Below are 26,232 nucleotides of genomic sequence, written 5' to 3' on the forward strand. Positions count from 1 at the left end.
AGGGCACCAGTTCCATTCATGAGGGCTCCACCATGATCCCAGAATTGCCTCTCAAAAGCCTGTCTCCTAATACCATCTCCTGGGGTTTACAATTCCAACATCTGTCGGGGAGAGGCTGGGGGACACAAATATTCTACCACAGTAAATGGGTAGTTTGGTGCCTTGATGTCCTTGGTGGATACAGACTGAACTGCTGAGTGACATATGCTTTTCTGAGGTGCCCAGACCCCACAGTTCAATAGCTAGGAAAGGTCTTCCTTGCTTCTTTCTCTCCTTCTCCTCCTGTAGCTAGAACAGGCTACAGTGGGACCAACCAGATGGTCCTACCTGAAAAACTACTTAACTACTCAGAGGAAACTAACCCTGTTGGGAGAAATCCTAAGTCTTGGCTAGCAGCTGTGAATGACTCAAGTGTGTAAAAGGAAAACCTTCACACATTCACGCCCATCAGGAATACCTATGGAGAGGACATTCTACTCTGGCCACTTAGGAAAGTAAACAAATGTCCCCAAATTTACCTAGTGTTACCAAGGGAACCTGTATAGGGACCTGGTGGTCTGATCCCCCGTGGCACATTGTGATTGGGTTAAAAGACTATACAATATGTGGTTTTTCCTGCAATAAATGAGTTTTCAGGTTGCTCGCCACAAGCCTGCTTTTACCCAATTCCCGGGGTCTGAGTTTTGACTCCCTGGGCTCTTACCTGCGCCTGAGCTAGCTTGGCACCTGCTACATCACCCCATGGAGGTGCCTCTCTAACATGACCATATTTTCTGAAGTTGTCTTTTTTGTTTTGTTTTTTTAATGGAGGAAGCCTTTCTTCTGAACCTGGTGTACAAATTGGAGCTCATTCAGTAAGGAACATGAGTTTCTATTGCCAAATTTCTCTCTTGTCATTTTATCCTCTGGGTCCCATGTCCTGAGCACAAAAAGCAAAAGTCACAAGAAACAACATTTTAACATCTTTCTTATTTATAAGAAAAACCTTGAATCCTTTAGCCTTTAGACTTTCAGTTGCTTTTGAGAAGGGTATCAGGTGTAGACTGTATCAGTCAACCTTTTCCATTGTGACCAAAATAAACCTAAGAACAACTTGGAGAAAGGCAGTTTTATTGACTCATAGTTTCATGGTCTCAGTCCATAGTAAGGCAAGTCCATTGCATCATGTTGGAACGCCATGGCAAGGAAGCTGCTCACCTCAGAGTAGCCAGGAAGCAGAGAGAGAGAGAGGTGGGGGGAGCCAGGAGGGCGAGATATGAATCCCTAAGGACACACCTCCAAAGATCTACTTCCTCTGGCCATGCCCCACCTGCTTACAGGTGCCACCCAGTAGAGTAGTCTTTTCAAGTTATCAATCCATCCAATGTGTCAGTACACTGATTAGGTTACAGTTCTCATGATCACCTCTGCAATAACGTAGGAGTTTGGGGAGACACCTCATATCCAAACCAAAACAAGAACCAAGAGCTGAAAATAATAGACTTGAAGGAAATATGTTGATTAGAAGAATAGGAAAAAGGAAGAGCATGAGCCTAAGATTCAGCCAATGGTCTGCCTGTTGACTGGGTGACTTCAGGCAAGTATATTCATACTGGACTCATTACTTCTCTATAGTATAAACAGGAAAAAATTACAGATGCCAAGACCCTAAGACTTACGGTAAAAATTAAATGCCCAAACTCTGGCCAGTGTCTAGTGCATAATTTTATAATGTTAACCTCTTGACCTTTTGAGAAACCACAACCCCCTGGGCTGGGGCCATCTCCACCTTAGGTTTCTATCTCTCTCAGGTTGGTAATTATATGGGTAGTTTGCAACATCAGGTGAATAAGCAGATCAAAGTTTAAATAATTCAAAATGGGTAGGGGAAGAAAACAGATCTGTTTCTTTAACATCCTTGTTCATTATGACTGGAGTTTAGAGCTTATAACAATATTAGAAATAAAGTCATTAGGAAGGATTATAGTTGGCATTTTTTTTCTGATTACCTTACAGTCTTGACTCTGCCCAGAGCTTGCAATATATGTTTGAATTTTCCTTCAGGGTTCATTTAGCAGAAACAAGGAGTGAAGTCATTTGCATTTTAATTGGGTCATTCTCCATCCTCTCCCCCCTCCCCTAAGCGGTCTCTCTCTACCACTGAGAGCTGGTGCCAGATGTCACTCCCTGAATCTCTGTGACTTGAATGTAAATGCGTGTGACTCTACAGTGGCTACTGTCCCAGGCATATAGTGCCTTGACGAGCCTCTCCAAAGCCATGCAATTCCAGAATTAAAAAGCTAGGACAAGTGGCACATGCCCATGCAGCTCCAACACAGCAAAAGTTCGGAGTTTTTAAAATTTAGAATTACTAGCAGCAAAAGTTTATTACATTTTCATTCCCAATGAGTCAGCCTCAAGACTTCCTAACACGAGGATCTCCTGCTGAAAAAGACAATCTTACAAGTTGGTGATGCGTGTCTCAGAAGACACCTTTCAAAGTTTCGGAGGACAAACATAAATGTGAGAAAGGGTGATCCCAGATGACACCCGGTGCCATTGACTCTCCTTCGATGAAGAAACCCAGGCAACTGTCCATGGCAAAGGTGGCTTCTTTTGCTCCAGCTGGAGTTCTATTGAAATCGAAGCTACGCTGTGCACGCACAGCCACTTCCCAACCAGAACTGACACAGAAAGCTGGTGAAGCAGACCTGAATTCTGTCCAGCAGCCTCCGTGCCTCTGACATTACTGTGCTTGTCGGGAGCGGAGGCGGTATGAAATATTTACAGGAAGCCTGGTGGGAATGAGTGCATCCAGAGGTTCAGCAGAATGTAGGGCGTGGGGAAAGCCGGAAATGGCGGGAACTTACCTGGTTGTCCCAGAAAAAGGCACAATCTTTGAGATGCGCTGCTGTCTCTTTTGGAAGCTCTGGGGGCAGGGAGGTCTTCATTTAACACCTTTACCTTCTCCAAAAAAAAAAAAAAAGGAGGAGGGTGTTGGTTGTTGCAGTGATAGGAGTATTGGGGACAGTTGGTGCCCATCCTCCTGTGACCTGTATACGCTAGGGAAACATCTCTCACCTGACTTCCCCAGCTGCTGTTAGATTGCTGCTGTCACATACAGGCACAGGCAGTGGAGATGCCGTGTCACCTACCCTTGGTCCTTACTGGGTCAGATTTACCTTGTGGCCTCCTTATCCTTAACCAGTCACAGATCTCCTATGCCAGTGTCTCCATAGAGGCAATGAACCCCGAGGCCCAGGGTCTCCCATATTCCTTGCTACTGGTCCCCTGGGCTCTGGGCCAATGTAACCGTCTTTGTTTTGTATTCAGACACTTCATCCTGGAAGCACCCAAATTCTGTAGAAAGCCTAACTCCCTCCCCAGAGAGGAGGCCATTTCTGGGTTTGTCTGTAAACACCCCGAAGACTTCTGAGGAAACCCTTTTGCTCTAGCTACAGGCCAGAGAGTTTTAGAGTTCCCAGGGCTGAGGTTGTGAGAGCAAGGGAATTCTGATTGTGTGTTAGTTACTTGTTGTTGTAGTTATTTCAACGTTTATCCTGTGTAGAGTCAAATATTCTTCTTCTCTGAGGGGTTTTTGTACAGGTAAGTTAATGAGTGCTTGACCCTTCTTCCTCTGAGCCTGTCCTGTTTCCATTCTTCAGGGGGGAAGATTTCCTTTGTATGGTGCACCCTCAGACCAGGGCTTTGCTCACAAGCCCTTCATGTGGAGACTTTCGTTTTTGGGGAGCATTTTTTGGAGGTCGATTTGTCAGGGGTTCTGGTTATCAGGACATGTGTGTTTTGGGGGATCATGGGAGAGAGCATGTGGGGTATGGGGCTTCATATGTGCTCCACAAATATTCATGAAGTCTAAATACTGAATCCATTGAAGGCAGACAACCGTTTGAGGCTTTTTAATGCTGGAATTTCATTTACCTTTTTCCCACCCCACTCCTAGACATTTGTTAGATTAAGACCACTGTGTTTGCAAAATGCAAGGCCTTCCCATTAGTGCCTCCTAGAGCAGGTCACTGGAATCTGTTGTGCCCTGTCTGGGACAAGCCCATCCCACTGTCTGTCAACAGAGAAGGCTGGTGGTGTTGAAGGGCTGGCTGCTGCACACTAGCTGCAGTTGTGTGGAGCAGGTGCCCCGGTCCCAGGGAGAGTCGCTATGCGTGCTGTCAGTCAGGCCTGACTCTCCTCCCACAGGGTTCCTATTGCCTTTGAGCCAGAGACCAGTGAGTACAGCTTGCATCCTGGTGTTGCCTCATACCTGGGGGTGCTGGTGTTCCAGCCCAGGGAGTGAACTGTGTGAGCCGGGCGTGGTGATGCTTGCCTTCTGAGCCCTTCCTATGTCCCAATTCAGGTGCATCTATTTTTAGAAGGGCTTGCCCTCATTGGAGGGTCACTTTTACAAGGCTGTGAGCTGCACACGTTCTGTTGTTTTCTTTAAGGATTCCCGTGTGTTCACCAATTGTGACTGGAAGCCTTAGGGTCTGCAAAGTGCTAGTGCAGAGACCTCTTGACCGGCTGCTCCTGGGCCAGAGTGCTTCATTTAGCCAGAGGTAAAAGTTAGCTTCCAGGTGTTTGGGGAAGGGAGGGTCTGCAGGATTGATAAGGGCTGATTCCTTGAGTGTAGCTAGGAAAGAGACGTGAGCCGCTTACCAACATCTCAGAACTGGCTGAGGACCTTGTGCTAATTGTCATGGAGCAGACCTAGCACCTTGTTTGTGGGCAGCTGTTTATATGCTCCACAGCACTGTACGTGCGTGTGGGAAGCAGAGCTGAAGTCGCAGGGATGCTTGAACAAGGGAGGGGCATAGCAGTCTGTCATGGGAGGTGGAGAAAACCCAGCCACAGGTCAGGACACTGGTGAGGAAGCCTGTAAAGCTTGGCCACAGGACTGGGACACTGATGGCCTCTGGATCCATCAGTGGGTCCATGGAGAGCAGGAAGGAAATAAAATAGGATCCTTTCCACTAGAGGAGGGAGAAAGAAAAGAGATTTTTAGTTGGATTTCTCAAGAGCTCAGAGTGGTTGTGGGCTGGAGGGGAGGCCTTAGGGAAAGAAAAGGTGCTGAGCTGGGTGAAGGTCCCCAGCACATTCTGTCAATTCCCTGCAGGTAACCTGGAGCCAACTGGGATGGGGGTAGGGGCAGCTTCCAGGATTGAGAAGTTAAGATGGAGAGAAACACCTGGAAACCATTCCCAGGTCTCTTCTGGATGTTCAGGACTCCCCCCTCCAGGGGCAATGCAGTCAGCATCTGGAAAGAACCAGGAAAGGTGTCCAGGGTTCGCCCAGGTTAACAGAGATCCTCTTTCTTTTTAAATAGCTTAGTTATTCGTGCTAGTTCAGCCTTCTTTTTGATCTTTAGGATAGCCTTAGTAATTACACTTCTTTTTCTTTTATTCACCAGTGGAAGGAAGGAAGGGAGGGAGGGAGGGAAAGAGGATGGAAGGGAGGAAAAAGGACAGGAAGGAAGACTGGGCTCATCCCTGAGAAATAATTTAGGAGGTAAAGAAGATGAAGTTCATGGCGCTCCTGCAGAAAACACGGTTCTTTCCAAGAGGAGCCCTGGATCTTGCTGGTGGCAGGACTCCTACCCAGAAGATGACCAAGATGTCTTTCAGTGAAACTCCAGAAGGTGTTTAGTGTAACTTTTCCTGGAAAATGCTGGGTGGCTTGTGGTTCTGCCTCCCCGCTTGTCAGGTAGCGGGTGGCCTGATTGGAGCTGGCAGCCCCTTTGGGGAATGCTCCGTGCTGACTCCGGAGTCTTTTAACGCGGCTGCTCACACGGCACTCTGTTTTCCTTTCCCAGTTTCCCCTTTGTCACTTTCAATTAAAGCAGGAACTTTTGGAACCAGGACAAGCCATGCATAATTTGGTTAGTGATGTCAGTAACCTAAACGGCAGAGAGGAAACTGAAATGTGAAGACACAGAGGCGGAGCAAGTAGACTTTCCTCAAGAGTCACTGTAACCTCGCTGTAAACCTGGGTTGATCAAATGCCTCCTGCACAGCCGGCACTGAGATGGTCCAGAACATTCTCTATCATAGCCAAAACTCTAAATGCGTTACATTCTGTCAGATGAGGAAACAGGCTTAGAAAGATTCACTAAGCATTCATATAGCTGGTAAGCAGAGAATGCTGTAGTCCATGGTTGCCTGATGAAAGCTCTTTTTCCTTTAATTTTTTAAAGTGAAGTTTTACGTTCACGGCCAAATTAATCAAAAGATATATGTATTTCCTCTATACCCCCTTTCCCCCCATGTATAGCCTACCCCATTACCAACTCCCCCCAACCACCAGCATTTTCCATTGGTTACACTTGATGCCCTGCTAGGAGAACTATACATTCTTAGCTAAGAACAAACCATAGATATACTCATACATTGCTTGTGGGGTTGCAAATTGCTGCAACTACTCTGGAAAGCGGTATGGAGATTCCTCAGAAAACTTGGAATGGAACCACCTTTTGACCAGTTATCCTGCTCCTTGGTCTGTACCCAAAGGACTTAAAATCAGCTTACTACAGTGACACGGCCACATCAATGTTTAGAGCAACTCAATTCACAATAGCAAAGCTATAGAACCAACCTAGGTGCCCTTCAACAGATGAATGGATAGAGAAAATTGGTACATATATACAATGGAATATTACTCAGCTATAAAAAAGAAAGAAATTATGGCATTTGCTGGTAAATGAATGGAACTGGAGAATATTATGCTAAGCAAAATAAGCCAACCCCAAAAACCAAAGGCTGAATGTTCTCTCTGACTTGTGGATGCTAACACACAATAAGGAGGTAGAGAGAATAGAAGTTTATTGGATTAGACAAAGGGGAATAAAGGGAAAGGAGGGGAGATGGTATTAGGAAAGACAGTAGAAAGAATAGGACATAAATTTTATAGGTTGGTATATGAATACAGGACCGATATAACCCCACAAAATGTACAACCACAAGAATGGGATCCTAATTAGGATAAGTTATACTCTGTACATGTATAATGTGTCAAAGTACACTCTACTGTCATATATATCTAAAAAATAAAAATAAAAGATTTTTTAAAAAAGAACAAACCATAGAGACATTACCCCAGTACTCTGAGTACTAAAAATACTAGCAGTACTCTGAGTACCAGAAGTACTACAAGTTTCACACCTCCCCGCTGTTCTTACTGCCAGAATTTGCATTGTTAGAGGCCAGTCAGGCACATTCTTGTGTCTTTTGTTTCTAAATTGTTTTAGATAAAGTTTAAGACCTGGAAGTCACTATTGCCTGATTCCCATGGGAAATCTCCTCCAATTATTTAAAGAAATTCTTGTGGGAAAAAAAAGGGGGGAAACAAATAACTGATTGTTTGGAGGCCCATAGAAAGAAATTTCCATATACAACCCAACTTCCTTGCCAACATTTCTGAAAGCTGTGGTTTTGTAAGGCAAGTTCCTACAACCACAGAACCGTATGTGATTCCAGGAGAAGGTTTTCCATGGTACAGATGAGAAATACCTTGAAAGTACAGCTGTGAGCCCAAACATGTCATTGAGCATAATGTAGTTTTTGTTTGTTTGTTTGTTTTGTTTTTGCGGTGCTGGGAATTGAACCCAGGGTCCTGTGCTTACCAGGCAAGCACTCTACCAACTGAGCTATCTCCCCAGCCCCATAATGTGGTTTTTGATAGAATTAATTTTTCCTCCAAGGACTTTACCCGTCCTCACTTGAGTGAGAAAGGCTCTTGTAATTTTTAAGTGTAATGGGGACTTGGTAGGCTTACAATGAACTGAATTATGTTGAGATCTGGAAATTGCAGACTGGCTGCAATAAACTTTGAAAACTCTAAACTCTACCAGGAACCAAGCACTGGCCCTGTTGGGTTTATGGAAGAGAAGGAGGAGACAGGGAGGGAAGGAATTGACTAGCTGCAGAAATTACTCTGAAATAAATCCCACTTCCAGTTCACAGAAGTCTCACTAGCCCTTCTAAAATGCCCTGGCAGGCAGGTGACGGGGGGTGCCATCTGCGTGACATCAGTGCCTGCCCTGCACTGATGAGCACCTACCCGCCTGCTGTGCACCTCCACAAGTGCGTATGTGTAAGTGGGTCATTGTGGAGTTCCCTTAAGTTTCTGAAAACTGAATGAAGGCAATGTTGTCACTAGTTGACACTACCATTGTAGTAAAAATAAAGCAGAAGGGTTGGAGTTTCCAAACTCCCCACCACTTTTGTTTCCTTGTATGGAGTCTCAGTGGAATTATGACAGGGACCTTCACTATCCTTTTCCAGGTCTGTCCTCCGGGAGTATGAGCAGCAACCTGGTTGGCCACGTCCTTTGCAGGGTGCCTGTGCAGCAGGCTGCTGTTGGCTTGTTCCACACCCTGCAGATGCGGTGCCAGGTCAGGAGCTGGAGCCAGAAGGCACTGGTCTCTGGGGACAGCAACATGAGAGCAGCCTACTATCCTTTTATATGTGAGGGGGAGAGCTCGGAGCTGGGAGTGTATCAAAACTGGGAACCAGCCTTTAGGATTTTCCTTAAGACCCACTTCCTCCGAAGTCAATCCCATTTCCCCCAGCTGTGGGGACACCTCCCTGTGGAAATCCTGGACTTTTCCCCACCTTTATCCATCCTGTCACATTTGACTTGCCTATGGTGGCAGGAATTTTCATATGTGTGGTGTCTCTTCTGCCCTGTAAGTTTGCATGGCCCATGTGGCTGCAGAAGACCCTTATTAATCATTTATCTGCTTCTGTGCTCCAGTGGGATCATGTGCTGAAGCTCTGGGGGGGTGGATACCTCCATAGGAATGCTCACAAAATTGACCTCTCAGAGATCACAGGGCCTTGAGAGGCACTGGAGGGAATCCTCTAGCTGAAGGTGGCTGGTGCAATTGGCTGGGGAAGTTACTCATTCCCTGTGTACCGCTGATTATGAGTTTTCAGTAACCCTTGGAGCCTGTCCCTGGGGGCCATCAGGGGTATGGCAGGATTTCTGGGAGTATGTTCATGTCTTGGTAGGGCTGGATTTCTTTTCTTTTTTTTCTTTTTTTTTTTTTGATTTGCTAGAACAATATTATTTTTTTCATATAATTTTTCTTTTTTTTTTTTTTATTCTTGTACACAAATGGGATACATGTTGTTTCTCTGTTTGTACATTGAATTTATTTTCTAAAACCCAAACTGTCTCCATTTCTGTGAAGGAAAAAAACTACCCCCAATTCAAAGAACTGACTGGACTGACTAGCTAGGCTGGTAAGTGGGAATCAAGCAGCCACCTGGTGACTGAGATGACCGACCGGTGGCTCAAAGCAGTCTGAGCTTCTCTGGGGGCCAAAGAGGCACGAGCCTGGTCCAGTCCAGCTTCCTCTGGTGGACTGTAGCAGGCAGGTGTCCAGAGGCCCCGTGCACTGTCTGCACCTCTGAAGTTAGGCTTTCTTTTCCCCAAAGTGATTGATCCTTTGCTCCATCGACGTCTGGAAGTAATATGCTTGTCTTTTTAAGTGAACTGACCTAATCCTCATTAACGGAACTTCATTCTGGAAAGTGGGCTGGAAGTGACCAAGGGCCCTACAGACACACCTTTGTCTAGGACCCAGCTTCTTGGGGCACCCTGACTATGCTGCTTCTATTCAGCCACATGCCCTTTGCCAAGAGTGACCCTCTCTACTCCCTCCATCTTTACCCAGGATGGCTGCTTCCCAAGGAAAACAGAGCAAATTCGAATTGCCTCCATGAGGAGGGAAGCACAGGTCTCTGCTGGACGGATGGAGACTGAGGGACGGGGAGAGGGCTGGTACTTTTTTGCACACAAATGGAAGCTTAAACTGAGAGCGCTCTATAGCAAAGGGGGAACAAATCAAAACAGCCAAAAAGAATGCTTCAAGTATCGTTCAAAGTCCTCAAAGTGCTTGCTCCACAAATATTAATGAATTACACTATAAAAATATAGGGGTGGGACCTCTGATAAAATACCCCATGGACACAGACATTGAAGGGAGAACTAGTAAGTGACTTATTTGACCATGGAGTCCCTTTTCCATAGAGCATCTCCCCAAAATGATATTTTATGGGATGTGTTTTTAGAAAAATTAGATTAAGGTCACTAGAAAAATTACAGAGAAAGAGACCTTGAGAAGAAAATTCAAAAGGACAGTGAAACTATTAAGGACCTGAGATGAAGAGGGTTCCATCCTACTTTTCCATTTATTTACTAGAACTTAGGAGTATGCTGGACTCTCAAGGGAAATAGGGAACTTTTCAATAAATATTGATCCAATACTTCCAATAAAGTGTATGCCAGAGAGAAAAACAGCCCCCGGCCCTTGCCCAGGTTTGTACAAGCTACAAACCTGTCCTCTTGCTGCATGATTGAGCTCGGTGCTTTTAGAGTTTTGAAACTGAATGCTTTAGAGGGGCATTCTGCTCCAGGACCCAACATCCCCTATTGCCTTTGCCTTACCTTTTTCTCTCATTCATTTAATTTTCTGCATCCTGCCAACATCTATGCTTGCAGCCCCTAGAGTTGAAAGCAGTCATGGTTACTTATAAACACAGTATATCGTAGCATAGAACACATATGGTGCATGCCACAGATGATTCTTGGTTGTGGGGGCCTGTCGTGTGCAGGTGTTTACAGCATCTCTGGCCCCTACCATTAGATGCCAGCAGCAAATCCCCACTCCCACCTATCCCTGATGTGATAACTAAAAATGTCTGCAAACGTTGCAAGTGTCTGCTGTGGGGTCAGAACTTCTCAGGATCACTGGCTCACGTGAAAGCAAACACATGAAGAGGAGAAGTGTGTGTGTGTGTGTGTGTGTGTGTGTGTGTGTGTGTGTGTGTATTGGGGGCTCTGGGGCTGGATCAAGAATGGTTTTAGATCCAGAGGTGCTTACACTTTTTATCTTTGGGGCAAGGAGACATTACTAGAGCACTTGAAGCAGATCTTCTGTGTTTGCCATGGGAAACCTCAGGGTGCAGGGTTGAGAGCCAAGGAAGTGAGAATAGTTAGGAATCAAGGCCCTAAAATCAATACAGGGGAGGGGACAGGTGTGAGAGTCAGCAGGCCCTGACCTCCTAGGGAGGGAGGAGCCAAGGGCGACTCATCTGTGCTTGGGTGACTGGGACCGGCATTAATTGGAAAAGGAAGTACAGGAGGAGGACTTTGTTCCAGGGAGAGCCTACTTGGCTTTATTTCAGGGCATGCTGAGTTTGGGTGTCTGCAGGACATCTAGCTGGAGCCAGGCAGTGGGTAGGCAGAGGTCTGTGTCTGAAGCTCAAAAGAGGGATGGCGATGGAGGGTTAGTGGCTTTTCCTTGGTTGTTGTAGCCATGGAAGTAAAGGGGATAATCCAGAGAACAAGAGAGAGAGACAGGGCAAGGGAGAGAAGCAGGTGCCCCTCCGTGTCCCTGCCTGGCCTAGCAGGAGGAAGGAGGCTGAGAAGAGCTGGTCAGAGAGCTGGAGGCATCTCTGTCCCACAGAGGCTTATGGCCTAATTGGACAGACTTGACAGCTAAGAGACAAGATCTGTGTACAATTAAGTGCCAGAAAGTACAATGGCATCAGCATTTGCTGCCAGAGGTGAGTGAGGCAAGTTCTAAGTGGACTTCATGGAGGAGAGGAATGAGCCACGGCTGCATAGAGCTTTCTGGGAGGTGTTTGTGAACTCTGCATTAGCAGGCCGGGCTCTGCTGGCTTGCAGTCTGCAGGGTGTTCCCCGTCAGCATCGATCCTATCATCTCCATCACAGAACAGGAACACACGCTGAGCACCTGGTATGCTTTAACTTTCTGTGAGACGTGGGGCAAAGGAAGAGGGGAACCTTAGAGCTTCCTCTTATTCCCAAGGTCATTTAGGAGTTTTATTTTATGGCATGTGATAGTCTTTATGTTTCACAACTTTAATAATATAAAGAAGCATGATAGTCATCAAAGTAGCCGAAGGGAAATTGTAAAGAAAATCCAGGTTTTCACTGGTTTTTTAAAAAATAATATACGTCATATAACAATTAGCATTTTGACCATTTTTGTGGCATTTGCCCTGCTGTGGCAACTGTCACCACCATCCATCTCCAGAACTTTTATCCTGTTTCAAAACTGAAACTCTAGTCAATACACTACTCCTGTCAACCACCATGCTACTTGCTATCTGAATGAATTTGACTAAGTACCTCACCTGAGTAGAATCATGTAACACTTGTTCTTTTTCAACTGGCATATTGTGCTTAGCATGTCTCTTCGTGGTTCATCCATGTTGTAGCATGTATCAGAATTCCCTTCCTCTTTACCGTTGAATAATATTCCATTGTATGTTTATTCCACATTTTGTTTATTCACTCATCCATCAGTGGAAACCTGGGTTGCTGCCACCTTTTGGCTATTCTGAATAGTGCTGCTGTAAACATGGGTGTGCAAAAGTCTGTGTTCTGCTGTCAGTTCTTGCATATACACCCAAAAGTGTCCATTGACTTTAGTGATTTAATTGATTCCCTTCCCTGCTGGGGACAGCTGGAGTTGTTCCCTGGCTACCTGTCCTCCTCATGCTCCCCATGTTACTCTTCTGCTTTTGCAGGTGGGAGAGTGTTAGGTGTATCCCTAGACTGGTCTTTGTCACCAGTTGAGAGCCATAACTGAGCTCCAGCCTAGCTCTTGACTACAAAGATTCACATCTCGTCCACCTGGCACCCAAGCCTCCTAAAGCCCGGGAACCAAGGGGGCACACGGAAGGCAGAGTTCCAGACTGCAGCCGTGGACAGCTGACCAGAAACTCACTCCCCGGAAACCTCGGGTGGCATGGTGGCCTGTGTACTTCCTGCATTCTAGCACAATCTACGTGGCTAATGTGGTAAACAGCAGCAGTTCCCTTAAAGCAAAAATTTATGTTCTGTACTATCCGCCCTTTGTTGAGATAATGGGACGAAGAGAAGTGGAATAACTGGTTTTACCATAAATTTTTGGCAGATGTCACACTAACCCTGAAGAGAATATTCTATAGCCAGATTTTACCTCTCACTAGGACTGTAGTTTGATCATGGGCCAAGAAATTTTAACCTCCACTTTCCCCCTACTTCTTTTTTTTCTTTTAAATATTTTTTTAGATGTTGATAGGCCTTTATTTCATTCGCTTATTTATACGTGGTGCTGAGAATCGAACCCAGTGCCTCACACATACTAGGCAAGTGCCCTACCACTGAACCACAACCCCAGCCCCACCCCCTACTTCTTTAAAAAACAAACAACAACAACAAAAAAAATTAAAGAGCGGACTTCCTTCTCCTTGCCTTTAACTCAGAGCAAAAGTCCACCCTCCCCTGAATTCGGAAGGGAAGTCCCAGGAAGGAACTAGGAAGGGAAGTTCACACTACCAATTGTGCAGCCTCTGAACTGCATGTGAAAAGTCAGATGGCTCTGGGGTTCCCTCACCCTAGATCACCTGGGGTTTTTTGGTTTTGTTTTTCAAAGATGTTGTGTTGGGGTGTGGGCATGACTAGAGCCCATTCAGAGTATAGGTGAAAATGTATGACAGTTTCTTCTTAGGAGATATTTTAACCACCTGATCACATCCAAAAAAAAAGACAAGTCCAGCTACCAAACTTCTAATAAATAAAAAAATGAAAGAATTTGAGGGTGATTGGAGCTAGGTTGTGACAATATGGAGTTCACAGAAGGAAAGTCTGTATTGGAAAAAATTCCAAAATAAATGGATAGATTTTAAAAGACAGAAAGCAGGTAGTCCCAAGTTTTCAGGAAGCATGACCTGAGAATAGCTGCAAAAAGGAGAAGATATCGGTGCTTCTTTTGTCCCTTACAAATGTATGTTGGAATTATTTTTAACAGTCTACTTCTTGATAAAGTCATACAGAAACCAAATCGTCTTTGTAATTGTTGACATTGTAGTAGGATTAAGTGTTCTCACACATTGACGGATTATCTCTGGTTTTGCTAGTAGTGGTCTGTGATAGAAGATAGCTCAGTTGGATTTGAAAAGTTGTAGATTTGGTGTCATGGTGACAACTAGCTCTTATTTACCAATGGCTTTTGTTACAAAACAAACTCTCATTTTTGTACTCATTTGAATGCAAAAAAAAAAAAAACCTGGCCCGTTATAGGTGTGAAATATTTTGAATTCATTGTGAAGTGTTAGGTCACTGGGTGGAAAGTTTCTTGGCATCATCCTGGCTTTGCCTTTTTAGTGTATGTGAAGTATACACTTTGGTATATTTTTACTTGTCTTGTACCTGAAATCTTCAGTCCACCTCCTGGCCTGTACCTGTATTACAAAGCTGTTGTGATTCCATTGCCAGGGTGCCTATCCTTTACTGATGGAAGAACTGATTTGCAGATACCTGTAGGAGAAGGGCATGGGTGATTTCTGCCAGGGTCTCCTTTTCCTCTGTACTTCCAGAAAATTAAACTGTTTTTAGCACCGTAGACCCAGTAGGCTGGCAGAGCAAGGGTTGGCTCATTCTCTTACATGCACAGTTTAGCTGGATGCACTCATAAATGAAAAATGATCTGAGTGCTGAGAGTGGGTGGGGCCCAGGAGCTCAGGAGGTGAAGCGGGAGGAGAGAGAGAAAATCTGTTCTGAGCCCAGCAGAGCATGGGGCGCTGGCAGGAAGTCGGAGCATGCACTGGCATGGCTCACATTTTTGTTGATAGTTAATAACCTACTACTTTAAAGAACTGAATGGAGAAGGGAAAGAAAGTCCAACAAACTTTGGAGTGTGTCCTGTGTAAGTGGCTCCTTATGTCCAACGGAGGACATTCACCCGATCAGCTCATGAAGCAGGTAGGAGAGACACGCGCAGCCTAGGGAATCATATTTTCTCTCTAAACACAACTTTTGTCTTCTGAAAGTTTGTTTGTTTGTTTTTTTTAAAAAGCATATGGGAAATGAGCAGATAATATTGACATAAGAAATAGACGTAACCTGCATTGTGCTGATATCTGCCTGAACAAGAGTTTTTCTCAGTCACTAATTTGATAACCAAATGTCAGTTTTATATTCCGAGGGTTGCTTTAAAAAGAAAACCACATGAAATCATGCAGAATTTTAGTTAAAAGCAATTTTTTTAAGTTGGCAGATGATAAATGAACTGTAGACATTCTGTTTTAGAACAAATACTTTGAAGATAATTGACCAGAAACTGATTCTCTGACTTGATTATTGCTACATTTTCATATCTCAGAGCCAATGAGGTGCTTGCTAATTTTTGCTGGCTCTTGTAAGAAAAGAGGTGGATGTCTAGCAGCTGTGAAATATCCAGAAATTGACAGGGCTCCACAGTGAAGCCCAAATGCACTAATGTTTCTCCATTAAGGCAGGCAGCCTCTGCCCAGTGTCTAAGGCAGGGAGTTGAAAATCAGGGAGAAAATACAGTGTGGATCCTGAATATGTGTCACAGAGTGGTTTGGAAATTGTCACAGTGATACAATTGCACTCAGAAATAGAGAATAATCGGGGAAGACCATGATTGCAGCAGTACACAAGGATAATTTAGAAACCAACTCATGGCTCTGGTGACTGTAGCCGAGTCTCAGAGCTGGCTTTCTGTCGCCGAGGCTTGGCGCTTGTGATAACAGAAGCAGAGCAAAGACCACCTCAGCCTGAGCTTCAGAACCATTTCCAGTCCAGCTTCTCACAAGTGCACGGCTAATTGGACATGGTTCCCCTGCCCCTGATGTGGTCAGAGCACTGGGGAATTGAGCTGGTGAGGTGGGAGGCAGCCTGGAATTGGTGTGTTCAGGGGAGGGAGACATCAGAGGCAGGAGGAGAACTCTGTTTCAGTTAGAATACTGTATCCTGGTTTGAAGCTCTTTGATGGGAGCTCTTTGTAGAAGGCCCAGTTAGCCACAGGGCTGTGTCTGTGAAGGCAGATGTGGGAGTTTGGGTCACTGCTCACTGACCAGTTATTGCCCTTGTCCTGCAGTGGTCAGGTCTTGTGGCTTTGCACCTTAGGCCAGAAAGGTTGAAGGATGGCTGTGTCCCATCAAGGCAAGCCCACACTTATTTCTGTCTATTTCTCTGTGTGATTTCTCGGCATTCCACAGCTAAACTCCGGTGGGGAGGGGCAACAGCTCTTCTGTGGTCCTTGAGGAAACCTCCACCCCAACCCCCACTGTCCATACCCTTGTTCTTGCCTACTGTCCACCTGTTGGTGTCTGCCCTTCGTCTCCCATCTTTCAGACTGACCTGTCCCAGGTTATCGTAGTCTGTGGTGAATAAGCTGAGATGGGAGACAGATCCTTCTCAGGGTTCATTCTGGAAACAGTCAGAGGTCAGCAAACTAGCTCAAGGCCAAATCCAACCTGCCCCAGACTGTTTTTTATGGCCCAAGAGCTGAGAATGTGTTTTACTTTCCAAAGAGCAGAAGAAACAAAGCAGAATATAAGATAGAGGCCTATGTGGTCCACAAAGCTGAAACTAGTGACCATCTGACCTTTTAGAAAAAATGTTTGCCATGAGTAGTGTGAACAGTGGGTAGACACAGCTCATAAGGTCCCCAGCAGTTGGAATAAGCTGTGGTTTGGGGAACTGCTTTTGGTTTCTCAGTCTGTATTAAATAGCGCTATTGCCTCCAAAAGGTTAGGTTTGGAAATCAGGATGTTGACATTTGTCTGCAGGGTCCAAACAGTGGTGAAGAAGTATCAGATGAAGCGTGCGCCTGTGCTGCATTTTTGCCCTGTCCCCTGGTTTGTGAACCCACATGACACCAACTGTGTGCCCCACTGAGGGAACCCAGTGGAGAACAAAACTCTGCTAACATGACACAAAAATCATTCACTTCCCGCTTTCTCTTCTGGGTGGACTGAATGCTGGCCAGATTTCCTCAGTCTCTGAGTGTTTGGTATTGTCACTTTGAAAAAAGACGTTTTCTGTAACAAAATAATGATAATAAGATAGAAAGTTAACTGAATATCATGTTTTCTCATATTGAGAACAGTGTTTCTTTTATGGCTCTCTAAGAAAGCTTACTGCAGGCCTGCCAACCTTACCCCTGAACATGCAGTTCTCTACCCAGCACAGTATTTCATTGTTAATGTCATTTCCAATAAGGGAAGAGGAACATCTGGTGACCTTGTTCATGTTTAACTTGTGTCAAAACTGCAGGCCTGGATATAGAGTTGACTTCTGTAAGGAGCTTATTGTCTCTTGCAGAAAGACAGGAAAGCTTCTCACAAGGAGACTGTAGTTTGAGAAGGAGAATAAAGTGGCTGAAGTTAAGTTATTTTCTCTCCAGGACATTTTAGCGGTCCGTGTCCTCCTGTGTTGGGACATTGGATGCTGTCAGTAGAGAAGAATGAGGGAGGGGCTTAATCTGACAGATGAAATCAGTGGAGGAAGGATGAAGATAGGAGCAGTATGGCACCTTGTGGGAGGCAGAGCCTGAAGAACAAGATGGCGCCCCACAGTTGAGGAGTCGGGTTGTCAGAGCTGGGAGGGTGGGTCTTAACCTGCCACGGGAGCCAGCAGAGCCTCGTCTGTATTTAGCAAAGGGGTTGGCTCTGAATTTAGAGATTAAGCAACCTGCTGTTCCTGTATGCACTGGAATTTCAAACACAGTCAGAAACCTAATTTGCGTAACTGCTGAAACTCAACTGGAAGTCAACCAGACTGAGGCTGGACTCTCCAAGTGAGGGGAGTTGAGGACTCAGAGCTCGTGAGGGAATTCATTGAGTCTGCCCTAGAGGTAGTGTTGCTGTATGGCCAGGCTCAGTGGGGTGGGCTCTGGGGCAAAGGGTCAGCTTGGATCCCAGAAGGCCTTGAGTGGAGCAGGAGTGACAGCTTCCTCTGAGAGTTGACCTGCATGTGCCAGAGCCCTAGAACTTCCCAGCATCCCCGGGTAATGAGTGGCCTTTCACTGCCTTGCCAGGCAGCCAGGTTGGGTAAAGACAAAAACAACCAGGCAGCCAGAGTCTGATCACTGGGGTGTAAGCATGCACAGTCTTAATGAGCCAGCTCACTTATACAGCATTGGGAGGCCTAAGTGTTTGGCTTAAAGCTGGAACATCTGTCCTGTCCCTTTGGCTGTTTAATAAGATTAGAATCTGATATCTACTTGTCAGGTTTTTTCTGACAGTGAATGGAATAAGAGACTGAACTAGATTGTGTGTGTGTGTATATGCGCACACACACGTGCACGTGCACAAAAGTGTGTAAACCTAGAGGAAAGGAATAGCCAGGCAAAATAGAAGCTGTGATTTTGAGTTAGAGTTCCCCTCAACCATGTCCTTGAAGGAGAATCAATAATTTCACAGCCAGTGGCTGGGGGCAGCCCTTCACCAGGTTTTGTGTACCCACACAGGTTGTGCCCCTCTTAAGATCTTCTGCAGGTAATACATTCTCTCACTCCCAAACATCCTTTCCACACATTTCCTGCAGTGAGGATGGAGAGGTGTTAGCACTCCTTACTGTGGAGGGCTACTTCCTTCTCAGTGGTTGGAGAACAAGATGGCATCTTGACAGATGTAGCGTGCACCACCATGAGCTCTTCTGTTGGCTTTGCTGTCCCCTGCAAAGGTTTGTTAGACGCAGGTGTGCCTGGTGCAAGGTCACACTATGACTCCACAATGAACCCCAGTAGCCCTGTGTAAATACAAGGTGCCTGTGCAGCGAGTCCAGCCCTGGCAGTGGGTGACCTGGGAGCCTGGGTCTGCTCTCCATATCATGGTCTCTTCCTAAAGAATCAGTCCACCTGTATTGTTTGTGTGCTGGTGGAGCAGCACTTAGAGGGACCAAGAGGGACTCATTTGCTAAAAGAGAAGGCTCAACCCGTAGTCTGTACTTTTTGTAGTTCCGAGGTTTGGAGGCCATCAGACAGGCTCAAAGCAAGATGCAGTGAGACCATCACTTTGCCTTTTCTTCCCAAACTAGAAAATGGAAACCAAGTTGAAAATTGGCAGGAGGGAAGCTCTGAGGGAGGCGTGGGGAGGCCTTGAGAATCCACCTCACGATAAACCTGTTTCAGCAAGACTCCTTTAGACCATGGGGCAGAACAGGTTTGCAGGCTGCTCACTGCAAAGAGAGAAAGTGGTCTTGAGTTCCAGTTTTGCAAGAGTTGCCCTTATAACAAAAACTTAGATCAATGTTCTTACTAACTCTCCTCCCCACCTCCCTGCAGAGAACAAGTTAGAATCCCTATGCAAATCAGAACATGAATGGACAAACCCCCACCCACTGCCGCCCCCTGCCGCCCCCACCAGCAGGGAGCAGGGGGAGTTCAAATGCCACACACTTGGCCTTCCTTTGAGCAGCGAAGTCCCATGTGGTGCTCATAATGGGACAGAAACTTTCACTCGTGCCTTTTGCTCCTGTTTCTGCCTCTTTGGCAAAAGTGTTCATATTTTTCCCTGCTGGCCGACTCCCTCAGCCAGAAGAGACCCCCAAGACACCTCCTGTGTGACTTGCCAAATTCAACCTTCGCCTTCTGCTTGCAACACTTAGACTGAAGTTCCCTAACTGCTGCCTGTGGGGTAGCCTGTGGACTGTTGGCAGTAAGCTGCTGGCTTCGGAAAACATCACAGGTATTTTATTGTAACAGAAGCGAGACAGTTTTGGCAGGAGAGCAATAAAGACCTGGAGGGGAAATAGAAAATTACCTCTAAGTGCTGCAGGAAAGAAGGTGGTAGAAATAAAGGATGCAGTTTGGATTTGTAACACTAAGCCCTTTGCACAATCCGTTTACAGGCTCGAACTTGCTCAGCTTCAGTTTATCCCTCAAGTGAGTCCAAGAACGCTGAAGCTGAGAAGCATACTTGGGGAGATCTTGGTGCATGAGGATTTTATTGGGATCCCTGACCAGACTTTGGTGGAAATCCTGCTGCTTTCATGATACGGAGACATTAGACATACTTAATGAATTTGTTAAGGTAGCAAAAATGTAACATTGCATCTTAAAAGTGAGCAGAGTCGCTTATTTCAGGCTCTAAAGAGGAGAAATACCAGTCATCTCTACAGTGTTCTGGTGGCTTAATTAATTATTTTTGTTGCCGTTGGGATTTCAGAATAGGAAGAGATTCTGCTAGTTTTAGTTTCTTTTCCTGTGCGTTCTTCATCCACTCCAGAAACAACCTCAAAGCCAAGATACCAAAGCTTGCAAATAGTCACCTTTCTAAGCCAGTGACAATAAATAGAACAGTGCTGATTTTACTGTGATGTGATTTACTGTAATAGGTTCTTTTTACTCATAGGCTGACTCTCCAATTTGTGAGATTTCCTCTGCTCCCACCTTATGACCACATCTTAAGTTATATATTAATCAGAACCAATGGACTACATATGAGGGGATTTATTAAATTGGCTCATTACCATCAGAGGCTGAAAAATCCCACCATGACTACCTGCAGGCCAAAGAGCCTACAGTCCAAAAAGCCAGAAGCCTCAAAACAAGAACTAGAGAAGCCAGTGATGAAGCCTTTGTCTGAGACCCAAGGCCCAAAAGTTCCCGAGAGCCACTGGTGCAAGTCCATGTCCAAAGGCTAAAGAACCCAGAATCCGTTGTCAGTGGCAACAGCAGCAGAAAAGCACGCCTGCTCCAGGGAGGGAGTGCAAGCTAGAGCCACATTTTTGTCCAGTCAGCGTCCAGTCCATTGAAAGGTGCCACCCACATTCAGGACAATCCTCCTCTCTCGGTTTCCAGACACCAGTCTTCTCTAGATATATCTCCAGGACACACCAAGAGCACACTCTACCAATTCTCTAGGCATCCCTCAATCCAGTCAGCTCAACAACCAAAATCGACTATCACAGCCGTAGAATCATGGTTGTACAGGAGTAGGTAAAGATAATCAAATAACTGATGGGAGGATGTTTAGACCATGAGGGTTAGATATCTAATTTTGGGGTGAGCAAACTTAGGTGAAGAGAAGGTAAGTGTGAGTACTGTCGAGCTGAGCATGTGCTCGCCTGCACACATGTACACACACCTATGGGGAGGGGGAAGGGTTAAGGGCTGGTTATTTCATGACACTTCGTGGATCTGGGACATAGCTGTTTCTGTGTAAAGCCATGTGTCTCCATTTATAGTTCTTTTCTTTGTAAACACATGGCCCAGACACCCTCCCATGATTTGTTTTTCTTAGAGAAATGCCTTCTTGTGTAATAGCAACTATCCTGTGAGAGTCCAAACCAAGGGTCAGATGCACCCCAAGGCTGGTGTGTCCAGTTCATTTTGTTTTCCTGGCACCTTGATGAGCAGGAGGGGAAAATAGCTTCAGAGCAGTGAAGATGCCTTGGGTGTACAATTCTGAAATCCATAGACAAATTCATTTTGGCTTTTCCTGAAAATGAATCTTATTTTGAAGACCACAGTTGACAAGGCTGTGGGAAGTTTTGCTTTCTCTTGGCACGAAAACTACCCAGGAAAGGTGCTTTTGATCCAAGAGATAGGGAGCCTGCTCCAGGCACTGGTGCAGAACAGGGAGACAGTTCAGCACTGAGTGTCAGTAATTATTAAAGTCACATTTGTGCAGAAGCACCTATGTAGATGGAGAGGGCAACTTCCTTACAAAATGAGGTGATTTTAGTTTCCCTGCGTAATGGTATTCAGAGTGTAGTATGACATGTCTGTTTCAGAAATATTTAGAATCCAACCTGAAGAGTTTCATCCAGAGTACTTATTACACATCTAAGGGGCTTATCTGTGTGAGGATCTCATGTGGATACCGGGTGACAGAAGCTGACAAGGTAAATGCTGTAGTAATCAGAGAAGGAAGTGATTTGGTCAGTTTATGCTCAAACGAAGATGAGACCAAGAGACAGAGAGAAGGCACAACATTTTTATTCCTTTTGCACAAAATATTTAAGCATCTCTTCCTTTTATTATAGATTCTACTAAGAGATTACAGGGGGAGTGAAGATATCTTAATGTTTATTGTCACTATTGTTCAAATTCAGTGTTTCCTTCAGCTGTGGGTGTAGACAACAAAACTCAATAGTATTAGCAGTCATTCTTTGTTACCAGAAGAAATGATGTACGTGATTCACGGCACTTGTCTCTCACACTCGTGCACAATCATTACTACTCTGAAAATATGTCAGCAAAAAAAATCATTGCTAGATCTTCAAATCTTATATGTTAACAAAGAAGCACGTGTAGGTTACAATATTAAACATTTAAAATATTTAGGATATTATATTTCAACCCGATTGGTTTTCTTTGTAATTCTATGTATTTTATGCATTTTAAAATATTATTTTGAGCCTTCACCAGATAGCTAGAGAACTTTATGGTGCAAAATAGTGAGAAAGAAAGAGATCCCCAATCTTAAAAGTTATTATTACTTAGATTTTCATTTGCCAGGAAAAAATAAATTTACCCAGAACATTGTGGTATGTTCTGGCCTGTGAATCACCTGTGGATTTTAATAAAATGCCGATTCCTATAGAGTGGACCTGGGGTGGGGCCTGAGATTTCTGCTTTTCTAACAAATTCCAATTAACCAGGCCGTAGATTACAATAACCCAAATAAAGGCCTGTGCTTTCCAAATTCACTTCCCAAATTTTCATAAATCTTTGTTGTAACTATTTTAATGTTTGGTTGTGGGAAGACCTGTCCCAGGAGGGGATAAGTGAGAAAATCCCAAAAGCCAACTTCACCTGCTTCTAAGTACAGATGTTGCCTTGTCTGGAACTCACAGTTTCTGCCAGGTTGGGAAATTAATTGGGTGGAAGCTCAGGCCCTGGGAGAGACTGCCAAGGTGAAGGGTGGAGTAGCAGAGTAGCACGTGTCTCCTGGCGTGACATACATCCCCTGGGAAGCCACTGCAGCTGAAGCTTCGTTGGGGCTGTTTTCTGAGCTTTGGGGCAGGTGTGAACCAGGTGAGCTGCACGCAGCCAGCAACAGCTGCCTGTCTGCAGCCAATTACCTCAGCCAGCCTCAGCCTGGAAGAAGACAGGATTATCATTCGGTCCCTGCACGTGTGTGCTGGCCGGATGCTCTGTGCTGAGGAGCACTGTATGTGGTGTTTTTCTTTCCCAAAGGGCACTTTAAAAAAAAAAATAGTTATTTAGTTGTTGCTGGACCTTGATTTTATTCATTTATTTATATGCAGTGCTGAGAATTGCACCCAGTGCCTCACACATGCTAGGCAAGCACTCAACCACTGAACCACAACCCCCGAAGTGTACTTTATTAAGTCTATTCTTAGATGATGGTGCAAGTTGTATATCTTTGTAAGGTTTTCTTTTTTTTTTTAATGCTGGGGATTGAACCAGGTGCACTCGACCACTGAGCTACATCCCCAGCCCTTTTTATTTTATCTTGGGACAGGGTCTTGCTAACTTGCTCAGCCTGGCCTCAAACTTGGAATCCTTTTGCCTCAGCCTCCTGAGTCACTGGGATTACAGGCGTGTGCCACTGCTCCCATCTATCTCTGTAAGATTTTTTAAAAATTCTTCTAATTAGTTACACATGACAATAGAATGCATTTTGAGACATCAGACATAAATGGAGTATAACTTCTCATTCTTCTGGTTGTACATGCTATAGAGTTACACGGGTCACATAATCATATGTATACATAGGTTTGCAAGATTTTTATAGACATTTGTAAGTTAGAGTAAGGTCTCTTGGCATACGAAGGCAGTAGTGATGGTGGTAGTCACTGTACCTCTGTGGCCCAAGCAGCTTCTTTAATTATACGAGAGTCCCCAGTCCTGATCAGCTATCTCCTAATGGTATACTATTGGCCTTAATCAAATTACTTATGTCACACAGTCAGCTATGACTTCAGGGTGGCCACAGAGGTCCAGACATCCAATTCTGTCTATATGCCTGAGGTTATCAGCTGCCTGAAGATTGACTTATGCTAATCAAACTCCTGGGAGACTGGCACCAACCAATCCAAACCCCATTTATTTATTCCTAGTTGTGGGATCCTTCCAGTGTGACCACGTATACTACTGCCACCTACCTACCTACCTACCTTCCTTCCTTCCTTTCTTTCATCTCTGTCATCTTAGTCCTATCTTCCCTGGAGAGAGGTAGTTGAACATAAAAGACTTCACATGGAATGAATCTTAAGGAATGCTCTAGAAATCTAGACTTAGTATCTTTTCTCAGATATAGGACTGAAGAATCATACAAGAATTTTCATAGTCTTTGGCCTACTTTTATTGTGACCCTCCCTCCCTTGTTTTCCCTTCTCTGTGGGGACTGCCCCCCGCCCCATACTCTGCAGCACCTTCCATATTTCCTGCCTTCCTTCCACAGCTAACTGCTCCAATGGACTGAACCCAGATGTTTCCTGGGTCTGCTCACCCACACACCTACCCACTGGTTTGCAGGTTGGCTCTGAGGGGAAGTATGAAAGAATGGGGTCAGGCACAGAGCCATTACAGGGCAACCCTTACTCCTTCTGCTATTCCTACTCTCTTTCTTACTTTAAAAAAAGAAAAAAAAAAAAAAAACTTCCCACTATTTTCTACTGTGGGGCCAAGTCCCTGTCTGCCCAGTTATGTCAGTCCCAGCCTTGAGGAACACAGGTAGCACCTCATGCCTAGAAGAGTTCTCCCTGGCAGACATGCTGTTTTGCAGTTACATGCTACATAGCATTTTAGTCAACAATGGACCACATGTACAATGGGGTCCCATATGATTATGCTGCATAGTGATATGAGAGCCTTGTTAGTCTACATATACTCTAAGATGTTCACATAAGAATGAATGCATTGCAGGGTTGGTGTTGTGGTCAGTGGTAGAGCACTTGCCTAGCATATGCAAGGCACTGGGTTCAATTCTCAGCACTGCATACAAATAATAAAATAAAGGTCCAATGACAATAAGTATTTAAAAAAAAGGAATGAATGCATCACAAATGCCGCATCTCTCAGAACATATCCCTGTTGATAAGTGATGCATGACTACCAGCTTCCGCAGGAAGAGTTCTTAAGAATCATCTATTTCCCTGGTTCCTAAATACGGTTCCAGGAGACCAGATGTCTCACAAGAGGCATTATATGAAACATGAATTGCTGGGCCCCATCTCATGGGTCTGTGTGATATCCAGAGTCACATCTGCAAAACATTCATCAGGAGCAGAGGAGTCCTTGATGGTGGCCACCTGTTTCAGAATATTTTTGTAGCACTGCCGTCAACCAGTGATGGGTTCATTGGCAACCACTTATCTTATTTATGCTTTTCTGTTTTGCTTAAATCTTTTACATGATGAACATGTATCAACTTACAGTCTTTCTCCCCCGCCCCCCCCCCCAATGAAAGACTCTCCAGATTTTTCTGGAGAGTCTGATTAAAAGCCAAATTTGGAAACCACTGCTGTGGATATTATCTCAAGCCTGAAGCCCTCGTTTTATGAAGAACGAAAGTGAGGCTGTAAGATGAACTGGCTAACTAGCATGGAGGTTCCAGGACTCAACAATTTGGAAACTGCAAGGTGAATATATCAAGACCACACACCTTCCTTCTTGACAACCATAGTTCTAAGTTCCACAGGGCTTTGTTTTGGGGGTATTGCATTAGACTGATGGTTAAGTGCCTGTCTATGTAGGGTGCTGGGACAAATTCAACCCAAGCATTGTCCCCCCCCCCATTCTAGACTAAAATATGAGTGACATAAACCATCCTGAAGCTTCACAGCTGATGAACTACAGTCCCCAGAACAACCAGGGTGCTCTTCATTAGACCCTTCATCCTTCAGTGTCTCAGCTTCTCTGCAAAAGGAGCATAAATCTATCTGCACTGCTTTCCTTAAAAAGTTGATTTGAAAATCAAATGAAACTGTAGAAGGCTTTGGGAAAGAAAGTACCAACCAAGCATTCTATCACCTTAAGGTGTTTTCAGCAGCGTCAATATTATATTACGCGCAAAGAATTTACATATCTACTGAGTGACTTCAAGTAGAATCACTACGAGTGGAAGAAGTGCTTTACTAAACAAATGAAGGGCTACTGGGAAAAGATAGAGGAATCAAGACTCTCACAGAGAGATATCACTTCTATATTTCCTGATTAAGTAACTCCGATGGCCCATTAGTGAATCATTTTACACCCTCTGCCCATTTCATAGCCACTTCCTTAGAGCCAGGAATCCTTTGCAGGAGCAAGTTGGTACAAGTAAGTCAGAGGATGTTGTTCCGACTGATGAAAGGCAGTAACTGACTTTCGTGCTTCTGCTGTTCTGGGTGGTGAAATGCTTTTAAGATCTGTCATTTTGAGAATGGCAGGGTTTTCGACCTTGTGTTCCAGCCTACATTAAGAACCAGACAGATCTGAATATCTGTCAAAAGTTTCTGCAA

General features: G+C 44.9%; 1 protein-coding gene across 10 annotated transcripts in view; it reads left to right on the forward strand.

Annotated features, from left to right (window-relative positions):
- The window catches only part of Pdzd2 (PDZ domain containing 2), a 362,396-nt gene that overhangs the window by 206,254 nt on the left and 129,910 nt on the right, over positions 1-26,232 (forward strand). The window contains exon 1 of one of the 10 annotated variants that reach the window (XM_047555264.1): positions 14,618-14,766. The exons of the other annotated variants lie outside the window; for them this stretch is intronic. The gene's annotated coding sequence lies outside the window, so the exon portion shown is untranslated. Of the gene's footprint in view, positions 1-14,617; positions 14,767-26,232 lie in introns of those variants that run through there. 10 annotated transcript variants of the gene reach the window in all.

This window comes from Sciurus carolinensis, chromosome 6 (assembly GCF_902686445.1).
Source record: "Sciurus carolinensis chromosome 6, mSciCar1.2, whole genome shotgun sequence".
NCBI lineage: Eukaryota > Metazoa > Chordata > Mammalia > Rodentia > Sciuridae > Sciurus > Sciurus carolinensis.